General features: G+C 38.4%; 1 protein-coding gene across 2 annotated transcripts in view; it reads right to left on the reverse strand.

Annotated features, from left to right (window-relative positions):
• Window positions 1-13,691, reverse strand: part of MAP3K13 (mitogen-activated protein kinase kinase kinase 13) — a 192,052-nt gene extending 178,361 nt beyond the window's left edge. The window contains exons 1-3 of one of the 2 annotated variants that reach the window (XR_003118089.1): window positions 13,606-13,691; window positions 10,935-11,062; window positions 3,641-5,035 (exon numbers count right to left, since the gene is read on the reverse strand). The gene's annotated coding sequence lies outside the window, so the exon portion shown is untranslated. Of the gene's footprint in view, window positions 1-3,640; window positions 5,036-10,934; window positions 11,063-13,605 lie in introns of those variants that run through there. The other variant, XM_025375609.1, reaches the window with a different exon arrangement.
• Between the last annotated feature and the right edge of the window lie 1,298 nt (window positions 13,692-14,989).

The following is a 14,989-nucleotide window of genomic DNA, read 5'->3' on the forward strand; positions in this document are numbered from 1 at the left end:
TACGATGGAGAAAAGTAAAGCAGAGAAGACTAGGGATGCCACGTAGTGAGGTTATAATTTTAAATAAGATGGTCAAAGAGGGCCTCACTGAAGTCACATAACCTCAAGGGCCTAAAGAAGATGACAGATTAAACCAGACAGATATCTAAGGCAATGGTATTCCAGGCACAGGGAATATCAAGTACAAAGGTCCTGAGGCAGAAGAAAGCTTGACATTTCTGAGATCAGCTAAGAGATCTGGGCTAGGCAGTCCAATAGATGGTAGAGAGGTAAGGAGAGAGTAGAGGCATATCAGGTAAGGCCCTAGAGACCATTATAAGGACTTGGGCTCATATTTGGAGTGAGATGAGAAGCAACTAGAGGGTTTTTGTTTGTGTGTTTGAGACAGGCTCTCGCTCTGTTACCCAGGCTGGAGTGCAGGGGCACAATCATGGCTCACTGCAGCCTGGACCTCCTGGGCTCAAGCAATCCTTCCACCTGAGCCTCCTGAGTAGCTGGGACTACAGGTGTGTGCCACGATGCCCGGCTCATTTTAAAATTATTTTTATTTTGTAGAGACTGGAGTCTCACTGTGTTGCTGGTCTTGAACTCCTGGCCTCAAGCGATCCTCCTGCCTTGGCCTCCGAAAGTGCTGGAATTGCAGGCATGAGCACTGCACTCAGCCAAGTGGAGGGTTTTAAACAGAGGAAGTTCAACAACCCAGAAGAACTTACAGTACTGAAATATCTAAGTGAAGAGTGGTAGCTGTGGGAAGAATCAGTTGACAAATATTTACTGATTCCCTACTATTTGCTAGGCAATTTCCTAAACACTGGGCATACAGTGTAATAAAACATGCACCAGTCACTGCCCTCCTAAAGGTTGCCTTGTAAGATTATTCACAAATGATTATATATGAGAAATAATTACAACTATGCTATGTTTGAGAAAAAATGGGTGATTTATGAAAGAATGATAGAGAATGGAGGTCTAATCTAGTCTGAGATATGGAGGAAGGCTTCTTGGAAAAAATAATATTAAATATTATTTTAAAAGTGAGACTATATCACTTTAAAAGTGAGACTGGTGGTATGAGTAGAAGTGGGTTATGTGAAGAGGAATAGGAGAGAGGAGGGCATTCCAAGCAGAAAGTATCTGCAAAAGCCCTAAAGAAGGCTGGGCACGGTGGCTTACGCCTGTAATCCCAACACTTTGGGAGGCCGAGGTGGGTGGATCACGAGGTCAGGAGTTCAAGACCAGCCTGGCCAACATGGTGAAACCCTATCTCTACTAAAAGTACAAAAATTAGCCAGGCGTGGTGGCGGGCACCTGTAATCCCAGCTACTCGGGAGGCTGTGGCAGATGACTGCTTGAACCGGGAGGCGGAGGTTGCAGTGAGCCAAGATTGTGCCACCGCACTCCAGCCTGGGCGACAAAGCAACACTCTGTCTCAACAACAATAACAACAACAAAAACTCTGAAGAAAAAAAAAATGGCATTGTCAGAGAATTGGAAGACCATTATGGCTTGAGCTTAGTAGGCAAAGAATGATTGAAGATTTGGGGTTGAATTCTAAGGGCAATAAGATAATAAGAGTTTAGATCAGAGGATCAAAAATATTAGAACTGTATTTTAAAAAATCAGTCTAAAAGCAATGAGATTAGAGGGGGGAGGAGTAAATACAAAAAACCATTCAAGAGATATTGCAAAAATGTAGGCAAAGATGATAAAATAAATAAGGACGGACATGGAAACAAAGATGAATAATTTGAAAGATATTTAGGAAGCAGAAAAGACTGAATTTTGCAATGGATTAGTTTCATGAGGGTTGTGGAAGAAGGTCAGGGATAGCTGAACTTGCCTAACTACTCTCTTGAACTTTCTCATAGGTAGATCCTACTTCCTGCATGGAGAGGTAGTAATACCAATGCCATTTTTTGGCAAAGGTGTGGAGGAAGGAGGAACAACAAAATGTCAATTACAGATGGTAATGAGCCTTTTATGCCACAGCTGCCAATTGTCATAAACATAATAGCCTCGATTTATACAACCTTTGCAATTCATTCAGTCTCCATTAATGTAAGAAGTTTGGCCACGCCTGTTCAGGAAGAATGAGGCAGTTGGATTCTACATTATACATCTTCTGATAAACGTTCATATTGCTAGGACTATATACATTCATATAATTTATAAGCAGAGAAAATTAATACCTTGCACAACCTTCTAACAAGCTTTAAATAATTCCAGGGCACTAAAGGCAGCATTTCAGTACACTAAAGCACTAAAAAATTAGTTTTTCATCAATGAACTGGAATGCATAACCCCGGGAAGCAGCAGCAATGCCCTATTGTTCATGGACACTATAATAAAGTCACCTCTGCTAACCTAACCAATGCTATCACCAAAGAGGGAGATATCTGTTTTTAGGAGTAACAGTTGAACAAGTTAATGTTAGTGAATTATTTATCTTAAATCATTAAACTAAAGATAAACCTAGTTACTCAAAGAAAGAAAAGAAATGGCACTTTCTTTTCCAGAGACCATCAAATTCCCAGTCATGCTAACTACATTCTTGATAGCCTCTCTCTACTTAGTCCTCGAATAATGCTAAATGGAGGGTTTTGTTTGCCATTAGGCCAGAAAGATACAAGAAAAAAAAAATTAAAAAGCAAAATATTTGACACAATCTTTCTGCTAGTAGAGGTTGAAGCAACCTTTTAAATGCTATAACAGTCTGGGTATCAGAATAGATACTAAAATATTAAATATCCATGAGGCATACAGGCTTTATCTGTGCTACGAAATAAAAAATATTTCAATTACACCATAAGTCAAATTGGTATTAATTTCTTTGTCACAAGTAGTAGTAGAAAGTGAAAAAAAATGCTGAGTCTCTTAGGAATCCAAATGTGTAGGAAGGCATTAGTGCCAAAATGGCACTCTGAGAACAGCAACTGATGGCTGGGCACAGTGGCTCATGTCTGTAATCCCAATACTTTGGGAGGCTAAGGTGGGTGGATCACTTGAGCTCAGGAGTTCAAGACCAGCCTGCATAACACGATGAAACCCCATCTCTACAAAAAATAGAAAAATTAGCCGGTTGTGGGGGCCTGTGCCTGTAGTCCCAGCTACCTGGGGAGGCTGAGGTGGGAGAATCACTTGAGCCCGGTAGGTCAAGGCTGAAGTGAGCCATGATCACGCCGCTGCTGTAGCCTGTGCCACTGCACTTCAGCCTGGATGATAAAGTGAGACCCTGTCTCAAAAAGAAAAAGAGGCTGGGCGCGCTGGCTCACGCCTATAATCCTAGCGCTTTGGGAGACAGAGGTGGGTAGATCACCTGAGGTCAGGAATTTGAGACCAGCCTGGCCAACATGGCAAAACCCCGTCTCTACTTAAAATACAAATATTAGCCGGGCGCAGTGGCGAGTGCCTGTAATCCTAGCTCCTCAGGAGGCTGAGGCAGGAGAATCACTTAAACCCAGGGGGCAGAGGTTGCAGTGAGCCAAGATCGCGCCACTATACTCCAGCCTAGGTGACAGAGCCAGACTCCGTCTCAAAAAAAAAGAAGAAAAAAGAAAGAAAGAACAGCAGCTGCAACTCACAGGGGAAAAAAAGTACATTTTATTTAATGACCAAGTATACACACCTTCACACACACACATTTGTACATATAACTAAAACAATTTTTTACTCTTACCACATGGAATGCATTGTGAAATATTCTATGTTCTTTCATTTAAAGAAAAATAAGGGTCACATTTTAGTAAAAAAGTTTCACAAATCACTAATATGTTACAACATATAACTCTGATAACTGCTCTAGAGCATTAACAATGCTAAGCTATAATTTTAGGGGAATATATATTCGTGCTCCTTCTTAGAATCAGCCCATGATAGTATTTTAGGGACTCAACTCAGAGAAAAAAATTTAATATAGCCTTGTTACCATGTATCCAATCTGAATATGGTACATGCTTTCAATGAGTTTAAATCACCTACCTTCCTAGACCCAAGATCTGAGGGAATGACTTCCAACTATGTAACAGGACCCTTTGTCTGTATTATACATTTTATATATGTCTTTTCATGTACATTATTTCATTTGATCCTCACAACAACCCTGTGAGGTAGGCCGGGGGGAAAATGTCAGATTCACTTCATAGATGATGAAGTTACGGTTCAGAGAGGTTAAGTGACTTTATCAGTTACCATATACCTAGTACGAGGTAGACAGAATAAGAACCACTAACTTTTGTGGTTGGGGACCCTTTTCTCTAAACCACATAGCTTCTGAGAGTATAATGTAACCCAAAATATTTTTGCCACTTCGTCCTAATTTCCTTATTGTTAATTCAACTTTTTTTGTTGTTTTTAGACAGAGTCTTACTCTGTTACCCAGGCTGGAGTGCAGAGGCACGATCTCAGCTCACTGCACACCCCGCCTCCTGGGTTCAAGTGATTCTCCTGCCTCAGTCTCCCAAGTAGCTGGGATTACAGGCACCCTCCACTACGCCCGGCTAATTTTTGTATTTTTAGTAGAGATGGGGTTTCGCCATGTTTGGCCAGGCTGGTCTCAAATGCCTGACCTCAGGGGATCCAGCTGCCTCAGCCTCCCAAAGTGCTAGGATTACAGGCAGGAGCCACCGTGCCCGGCCTGTTAACTCAACTTTTTATAGGATACCATAAAAGTCCTAATTCTAAATTCATCATGTTAAATTTATGCTTCTCTATCAATGAAAACTTATGGCCACAGAACACATTTTTTGGAAAGCACTGTCTCCTTGGCTCTAGTCTAAAGGAACATAAGCAATATGAAGCACCCTAGAAGCCAAGGAAATTGAAGAGAAGTCAGAGGAAGGGATATAAAATGGAATGTATGAATGGATTTTAGTCCCTTTAAGCTTGTACTTTTGTGAGAGGGTTCAATGGAGAGCTTTAATGCAGATGAGACTTGAAGCTTTTGAAGAAGATCTAAGTCTTGATGAGGTTATTCAAACTCAAATCTTGAATGCATAATGATGATAGGCCATGGTCTTCAAAAACGTGGTACTTGATGCTTGAAAACAAAACAAAACACAAAAAAAATTCTACTACAAGTCTAACAATTTTTTTAAGGGAAATTAAAAACTTCTTTTTGGTCAGTAATTAATCAGATTACTAGATACCATGCTAAAAGAAAAGGAGAAAATCAAAAAAAAAAGAAAAGGAAAAAAAATTTTTTTAAAAGGTACAGTAGACAGAACGGCTAAATATGTTCATTGGCTTATCTCTTTGATTAATACCCGTCACTGAAAATTGCAACAGAATTTAAAGTTCTTACAGAATCTCCCTGGGGCTGTAGTCAGATACACTGATTTAATGATAATTTATTGTATCTCTTTGATCTCTATCCATGGTATCGAATTGTCTTAAAGAGCTTTTGATCTCTGAAAGCATAGCCAAAATGCTTGTTGGAAGAGACAGCATAAAATGATGTTGACTTTGTGGGGTAGGGAAAGAAACTGATGTGGAAATACTATGGTTCAAAAATATTAAAATATTTAAACAGGGAGAAAAAGAAACAATGCCTTCAAATGGAAAAATTCAGACCCCTTTGCAAGGTTCAAATGAAAAACATATAGTAAAAATATTGTAAACATGTGCCTGATGCAACAAAAGACAGGTTATAGCCCTCTGAAATTTTAGCTCAGTAAATAATTACCAGAGGCCTCTCTCCCTCAGGGGATACTAGCCTCTGTTCCATACCTCTCCCTTTTTTAGAAGAGGTTTTTAATCTCACTGACTTAATTTTGTGCTCATTCTGTTTATCTTATATGCTTGTATAAACCTGCCTAAAAACGAATAATAATAGCAGCTAATATTTACCGAGTCTATACTTTGTGCCAGGCACTGCTCTAAACACTTTATGTAGATTAATTCCTTTAATCCTCACAACAACCCATGAATTAGATACTACTATTGTCCCCAATTTACAGATAAAGAAACTGAAGTACAGAAAAATTAAGAAATTCAGGTAATTACCCAGCTGATAAATAGTAGAGACGGGATTCAAACTTGGGCTCTCTGGCTCCAGAAGAGAAAGCAACACCCACCACTCTACAAAACTGGTTTCAATACAACAAAATTTACCAGGACCGGGGCTTTATTTTAATCAGTATTGTGCCATGTCACAATCTTTCACTTCATGTTATGATTAGAAAGCACAGTGAATAATGTAAATTCCCCAACAGTAGTAATATAGAATCCATTTCAGCAGTCACTACTCAGAAGTGACACCCTGTGGGAATGTCAAAGCAGTTTAAAAATGAAGCATGCACTAAAATATTATAGTGATAAAGGATTCTGACAACTTTATTCCTTGTTTTGCTTAGGTATATTTTCTATAACCTAATTTTTGTAAGGTGGATATGAATTACTTGTGTAATTTTTAAAAACTTTTTTCAAGCATGCCATCACCATTATTAGCATTATATATATTAAACTTACACTAAAACTATTAGATAAGTTTATTCTTGCTCTACTTGAATAGCCAAAAATTTTTTTTAACCAAGATAAAGTCAGCTTTATGGTAATAATGAAATAATAACAATAGCTATTTTTACTTAGGCAAGACTTTATGTACATTAACCTTCAGTAAATTCCTTTTTACAGCTGAGGAAATGGAGGCTTGAAATGAATAATAAAACTTAATTAATAGACTGGAGCCCAGATTCAAATCTGTCTATATTACTCTAGAGTTTGTGCTCTTTCCACTATACAATGCAGCCTCTCCAAATGCCAAAATATCTATCCAACTGTCTTTTGTTATTAAACACACTGAAGAGATCTTTCTAAAATTCAGGTATTCTTCCCTTCTTCAATAGAAAATACTAAACATAAATTACTTCTTTTCAGTCAGGGTTATCATTTTGAATATCCATTAATATAGAGCTGTTTTCATCTTATCAAAAGGACCCAGGTTGCTACAATTTTAAATTAGCTGGTCTGCTTTATGAGTTTTTTCTTTTTTTCTTTGCCTCTAATAGGAGCATCTGGACTATTCATGATTTGTTACTTCTAATATCTCATGGAATTAGATGCCAGCTAATTAAGCCTATCAGAATTGTGTCTAAAATAAAAGTAAACTGAGTAAGGATCTGAGAAAAGCATGTTGATTTTATGTCTTATAATTTGAAGTTCAAATAATTTTAAAATTTATGTCCTGGTTATGGGTGAGGTGAGGTTGATGGATAAGTGACCAGTGGATATGTTAGCTATCAGTATTTAAATATAGGAATAAGAGGTTAAACCCATCTACAATAAATCACTTTATTACACTACAAAAAAGTTTTTAGGATTTGAAAGAGGCCTCCGGAATAATCTAGTACATTCTTCCATACAATGAAAAATCCCCTTTACGGTGTTCCTGATGTTCAAAATCTGCTTAAGCAACCCAAATTACCAGGAGTTCACTGCCTCTCAACACAGTCTGCTTCACTGCTGATTATTAATAGTTCTATACTTTCTCTTATTTTGAATGAAATTTGGCCTCAAATAACAAAGAACAAGTATACTTCCTATGGAGTTTCTCCAACCCTTCCAAAGTCTTCTAAATAGTTCCAGTCCCCTCAATCTAGATCATTATAATTGCCCTTTTATAGGATCAAAACATTGATTAAAAACAGTTCTCCTGTTCTGCAAGGTAATCAAATCAGTTTTTGTGCATTAATGTTTTATAGGTTAATGGGATCTGTTTAATCTTGGTCATAAACAATTGGAATGCTAGGAAAGACTTATGTTCTAGTTCAATTCAAATTGAACATCAATAAATTTTTGAGTTCTCTATTCTTTCTCCTCTCCCCAAAACAACACAAAACAGAATCTCAAAAGATATGGTTAACATAATAGTTTATGTTGCTAGATTTTAATTTTCTCACTTAAGCTTAGGTCTGCCTTCTTGTCATTTCAACTCTGTGAATAATCTTAAAACTTCCAAAATTATTGAAGCTACTCTCAAAATCATGAGTTAGCCTATGACAGGCCCAGCTCTAAGGACTTAATGCGCTTTTTTTTTTTTTCCTTATTGACTAACTGGATAACCTCCTATCTGGTTTTCTGGAATATATATATATATATATATGTATATTCTCTCTTTATCTCTCTTTCTATGTGTATATACACATACACACACATATTTCTGGAATATATATATTCTCTCTATATAAATATATATGTTTCCGGAACATATATGTATGCAACATACATAGATGTAGATATTATATACTATATCTCTATGTACACACATATATACACACACATATAGAAGCATCTTTCCTCAATTCTGTGTTCTCTACATGTAACTTTTACATTCAGGTTCATCTCCTTTCTCTCCATGTCACCTTTACCATATTCTATCCTCTTGATTTAGGAAAACAATCTGTCCTTGGATTCAATTCATTGCTATCCATTCACTTAGCAAGAATAAAGTCTTACTCTAGGCATCGCACTCACTGATTTCCCCTTCATGATGACAGTGATTAATCCCAAGGACATTAGGAAACAAAGCATCATTTAACAGAGATGAGTATATGCAAAATACTCTGCCAAGTTTGCCCAGGCTGGAGTGCAATGGTGTGATCTTGGCTCACTGCAACCTCTGCCTCCTGGGTTCAAGTGATTCTCCTACCTCAGCCTCCTGAGTAGCTGGGATTACAGGCATGTGCCACCACGCCCAGCTAATTTTTGTAATTTTAGTTGAGATGGGGTTTCTCCATGGTTGTCAAGCTGGTCTCGAACTCCCATACTCAGGTGATTCACCCACCTCGGCCTCCCAAAGTGCTGGGATTACAGGCGTGAGCCTATAACTTCTTCTATTCTACTAATCATGATTCAACCACTAGTTAGCAGCCTTCATTATGATTTTTAACAGACACACAATAAGTGGTATCATATAGGTATGTATCTTACAAAGCCTATTCTCAAGCAAGTTTCTAATAAAATCCCTATTAAAAAATAAAGATTATTATATATTTAAATTTTTCATATAATTCATTTTACTTATCTATTACTACTATTCCAAATGTCCTACAATAAAAGTATGGGAAGACAAAAATGATTATCGAAGTAAAAGTCACCAGAATTCTCTGCTGCATTCCCAAGGCAGATAATCAGCTAATTAAAAGTAATACAAAATGAGATTACCAATTATATAAATTATTTTTCTGGTTTACTGATTTTACTAACAGAACAAGCCATTCTTCGCAATGCTTTAAGCCAGTTCTAAACATCAAGAACAAAGTAAAATAATAATGAGTTGTTTAAAAAAGTCCCTAAATAGCAATTCAAATAAAACAAAGTTCATCCTATTCAGTAATACTGTGAAGTTCAGAATTATGCCACAGCAATACTAACCTAGCTTGCAAACAATGGTAACACCCACCATATCACCTGGTCAGGTCAGCAACACGCAGTATACTGTAAATGAATACTGAATTTGGCAAGACTAAGCATTTAGTATTCTTAAGATCTTATTAATAGTAACAATCTAACGTCAAGGTTTAAAATCTATTACAATGGATTGGAACAGATTGCAGTTCTGAAAAATCTTAACTCATTTATGTAACCCTACTTCTTCTAAATAGTCCAAGTATTATAAGAACAGAAAGTCATAAGGGAATAGTAAAAGACTCTCATAATTGTTAAATTATTGTAAAGACTTGCTGTTTGTTTCTTAGTATTATGAAAATACAAACATGCTCATAGTAAAAAAAAATCAACCCACCAGAAATAGTATACGGAAAAATTGTGAGATGTGAGTCTCTTCTTCCTAGTCTAGGCCTCTAGTCTCATTTCCCAGGGTTATCTGTCAATAATTCCTTACGCTGGTTTGAAGAAATTTTGTATGCATGTATATAAATGTATGCTTTATATAAACACAAATGAAAACATACTGTATGTATAGTTCTTTTTATTGTTTTATCAGTTAACAATGTGTATTAGAGATTTTTCCATATCTGCATCTCTGCAACTACTTTATCCTAAGAGCTGCAAAGTATTACTTTGTATAAAGACAGTCATTTAACTAGACCTCTGTTGAAACACAGGCTATTTCTAGCAGGTTTTTTAAATTTCAAACAGTATGGTGACAAAAATCTTTGTACGCAAATTTCTGTGTGTAAGGCCAAATAAATCTGAAAGATGAATTCCTAGAAGTACTGTCTGCTATAGAATTAAGCAAATTCTAAATAAGAAGCCAGGGTATCTACAAAGGGGACCAGAAAAAAACTACAAGTTTAATGCTTAGTGATTAAAGGGTGACAAATATTATCATAAAGTTAGAAGTTAAGGTTCTGAAAATGAACAAACCGATCAATTAAAAAAGGTAAAATGGGAGAAAATAAATTTTACCCCCTTGAGACAGAAAGATAAAAGGCCTGGAGAATCAACCACCTAATACATTTTTTAAAAGAAGAAGAAAGAAAAAAATAAAATAGCATGAATAAGGCAGGAAAAAGAAAAAAAGACATTTTTGGGCCTCTTTTCTTGCTTAAATCTGAGGCACAAGATAAAACTGATCAGTAGATTTGATACATATACTATTATATAGCCAAACTTGGATGCAAGATAATTTAAATGACTATTTGAGGCCTCATTTCTACAGGGTATCCACAGATTAAATTATTTCTACCAGGATGTAAAGTGTTGAAAGGAGGTTCCCCCCTAAAAAAAGAAAGCAGAGCAGTAACTTTCCAGGAACAATATAAATATAGCTTGCCAATCTTCAATTTCTGATCAACTTTACAGAAAAATAAGAACAATTGCTTCATATATACAAAACAAACCTTTCTTTGGAAGGTCCTGATTAAAACATAAAGAGATTAAGAACTGTACTTTTCAATTACAATCCTATAATTTCCTAGGCAAATTTAAGATTGTTCTACCATCTCAACAAACATAAAACACAGTCAATTACTTACCTCTCCCAAAGTGCTAGGATTTGAATGCCACAATACATATTGACTCATGTTTTTGTCCATTAATGGTCCGTGGGTTTCTTTAAATGAAGTCCATTTTTAGAGTCCATAGATATCAGTGTTCTGCAAAACTAAAAACCTCAAGAATGTCAATGTACAGACCTAAGTTACCACTGAGATACCAACTCATTATGAATAAAAGTTATACTACACAGACATTTAGATGTCCACAATTTAGTGGACATCACACTGAACAACAGATTGACACTGAATAGGAGACTGAGGTAGCAAAATTAGACTGGATTTTTAAGTAAGACAATAATATTAACATAAATCTACAGGATCTCAAAACATGACTTTGTACCATAATTTTATGTATTCTAAAGGTGGTACCACAGTAACAGTATACACAAATGGGCATGATTCTGGGCACTTTCCAGAAACTGGGAAAACAAGGTTTAAGGGTATGTAAACTTAAAATTTAAACAGTGCAATAGTATATTTACATGTCAACTTTTTGGAGTTTTCAACCTATTTTGAGAACATCTTAGATTTTTATATCTAAAAAATGCTTAAGAAGTTTCATCTCTGTAAAACACACACACACACACACACACACACACACTCCCATGTGGCATAAATTCAGGGTTTCCTACTCCTACTATACCCAATCTAATGGTAAGATTCTGAAACCAGAGCTGCTATCTCATTAGGTGGTCCATACACACATTCACCTCACTGGACTAGGTAGTGATTCATGCCAAGATTTCATTACACAGCCTGACGACAGTCTCATCTGCTCTTTTTTTCCATTTGACAACCAAAACCAATAAAGTTACAGTAGTTGTTTTTTAGGTCCCTTCCCACTTTTTATCACATTTTTAAAATTAATTTTTATTTTTAAAGTTTTATTTATTTATATTTTATATTTTTTTAATTTATTTATGTTTCCTGAGGAGTTAACTCTGTCGCCCAGGCTGGAGTGCAGTGGCCCAACCTCTGCTCCTGCAACCTCCGCCTCCCAGCTTCAAGTGATTCTCGTGCCTCAGCCTCCCAAGTAGCTGGAATTACAGGATCGCACCCTGCCTGGCTAATTTTTAGTAGAGACGGGGTTTCACCATGTTGGCCAGGCTGGTCTTGAACTCCTGACCTCAAGTGATCTGCCCACCTTGGCCTCCCAAAGCGCCGGGATTACAGGTGTGAGCCACCATGCCCGGCCCCACTCTTGATCACATTTAAGACACCTAAACAAGTACTTCCAACAAAGGAAACAGTTTAATCTTCTTTTGGGGACCCTCTATTAATATAACTGTTTGGAAGGAGTTAACCTTACTTATAAACACCAGGTGTAATCTCTGACTGGATTTTTATAAATTACTATTTTCATTTTCATAATCAAAAATATAAGGTATATTCTCAATTATAATATAATTATAGTGAGTTATAATTCTCACATCTCAAATGTAAGTAGTACACTTACGTATAAGATAATGAAGAAACCATTAAGAAAAAGGAAAGTGGCCGCACACGCAGTGGCTCAAGCCCATAATCCCAGCACTTTGGGAGGCCAAGGTGGGCGGATCACGAGGTCAGGAGATCGAGACCATCCTGGCCAACATGGTGAAACCTCGTGTCTACTAAAAATACAAAAATTAGCTGGGGGTGGTGGCGTGTGCCTGTAATCCCAGCTACTCGGGAAGCTGAGGGAGGAGAATCACTTGAACCAGGGGGTCGGAGGTCACGCAGTGAGCCGAGATCGCCACTGCACTCCAGCCTGGCGACAGAGCGAGGCTCCGTCTCAAAAAAAAAAAAAAGGAAACTAAGTTTACTTTGCTTAAAAGAAAACATTAAGAGCAGTCAGTGCTATAACAGCAGTTTGTTTACAACGGTCCAACTCCTCCCTGGTATCATTTCCCTACAAGTTCTTCCCAGAAAAGTAAAGGAACCTGAAAGAAGCCAAAGTAAGTGACTCATCCTCTCCACCCGGATAAGAATACTAAGACACATTTCCAAATTTCAATAACCATAAAAGACAAAACTAACAAAAACCAACAATGTCCTGGGTATCTGCTGCACCAGCATCCTCATAAACCACTGGTTAGCAAACTAAACTGGAGTCATTTCTATATTCAGAGGTTAGAATACTGAAATTTGGAGAGAGGTTCTGCCGGGGAGGCAGAATCAGGTTGGTTGGTTCATTAATTAATTAATTAATTCATTCATTCATTCCTTCGACAGCATCTAAAGAATGCTTACTTGCGGCAAGGCATTGTGCTACGAGTTAAGAGACAAAAAGTTGAGGTCCCTGTCCCCTATTAGCAGAACAGGTCGGGGTAGGTGAACCCTAGGTCAGCTCATCTCAGTGTCCCAGGCTCCCTCTCTCCAACATACGCGCCAATGATCGGAAACCCATGGCCCCCAGCCATGTCTGATTCTAAGACTCAACCTGTCTGTATTTCCTCGACGACTTCGGGCCCCCAAGACCAAGTTCCCAAGAGTTCTCCATATCCTCAACCCCTCAGGGAGCCTCATGCCAAGGAGCCTTTTCTCCAGCCACGACCTAATGCTGTCCATTACCTAACCTGTGTCCGCCCGCGCTTAGGGCCCCGAGCGACCTAGGCCATCAACCCCAGCTGCCACCCTCGCCCCAGTTCACATCCCGCCAGCAAGTTACCTGTCGGGGATCCGAGGCTCCCAGCGGATCCCAGACGCTCCGCCCCGCCCATGGCGTCACCCTCCACAACCAGGTACCGCCTCCCCTGCGTCACTTCCCGTGCGCCACATCCGGCCGGAATTCCACCGGACCCGCAGTCCCGCTGAGCGCCAGACTCGGCTAGTGACGTCACTTCCGACCTGTTCTTTGAGTTCACCTGGCGTCCTGGCGCGCTCCACATCTTGCTTGTCGGATTTTGTTCCGCCGGTTTGCTTCTCGGCCTATGTATCTAGCCTGGAAAAGTGCATGTTATCTTTTTGCAAACTTCTTTAGCCTTCTTTTCGGCAGCCACTTCCCTCTGCTCCTTCTGTAGGTTGTACTCATCACTGGTCAAATTCACCTGGCCTCTTGGAGAAATCACGATTGTTATTGTGATTTTTCTTATTTATCTACGTAGTGGAGCGCTAGGAGTGCAGGCTGTGAGGTTTCGCTATCTGGTTTCAAATGCTGCCTCCCACTTCTAACAGTGTTGCCTGGGCATGTTACTTAACCTCTCTGTGCCCACTTCAAGTGTGAAACATAATACTAGTACCTAGAAAATAGGACGATTGTATTACTTGAGATAATACACTGAAAGCGCTGTCACATTGAAAGCATTCGATGAGTGTTAACCATTACTTTTTGCATTATTATGCACTCTTATTCCCTGTTGTAACATACCTGTGCTTAAGGACAATTGGAACCAGGTATCCTACTAGCCTTTATGTCCCCCCGCGTCCCCCCACCCCACTTTTTTTTTTATAATTTTTACAGATACTCAGCTTTTAGTTAATTGATTAAGCCTGGCACCCTCTTTGGGACTGTGAGCCCCTCCATTCAAAGTTGGAATCTTATATAGAAAACAACTTTAACCCTACTGGAAATAACCTGCTTAGTTATTGTGCTAGGTGATGGGGAAAGTTGAATAAAACCCAGGCCCTACCCTCAAGAACATGGAGATACTCAGTAAATGATTGTGGGAGGAAGGAAGTCAACCCAGGAAAAAGCAGAAGGGACCAGCTGAACTGAAGATTTATCCTTAGCACAAAAATTTCACAGAATGACAGAACTGAAAGGAACTTTTAGAGGTAATCACTTTGTCAACCCCTTGCTGTTACAGGTAAGGAAAATGGGATCCAAAGAAGCGTCTAAATGTCACACAATGAGTTTCAATGCTAACACCAAAAGTAGAGTCTCAAAATGCTCGCCACCTCTCCCCATTCCCAAAATCTGCCTCAAAATGTTAATAAGGTAGGGGTAGATTCACTTTTAAATCCTTCCCTCTCAAGTGAAAAGGATTAGGAAAGTCCCAGCCCTGGAGAGACAAGGGCAATGTAACCTAGATGCCGCCTAATTGTGATGATCA

The sequence above is a fragment of the Theropithecus gelada genome, chromosome 2 (genome assembly GCF_003255815.1).
Source record: "Theropithecus gelada isolate Dixy chromosome 2, Tgel_1.0, whole genome shotgun sequence".
Taxonomy (NCBI): domain Eukaryota; kingdom Metazoa; phylum Chordata; class Mammalia; order Primates; family Cercopithecidae; genus Theropithecus; species Theropithecus gelada.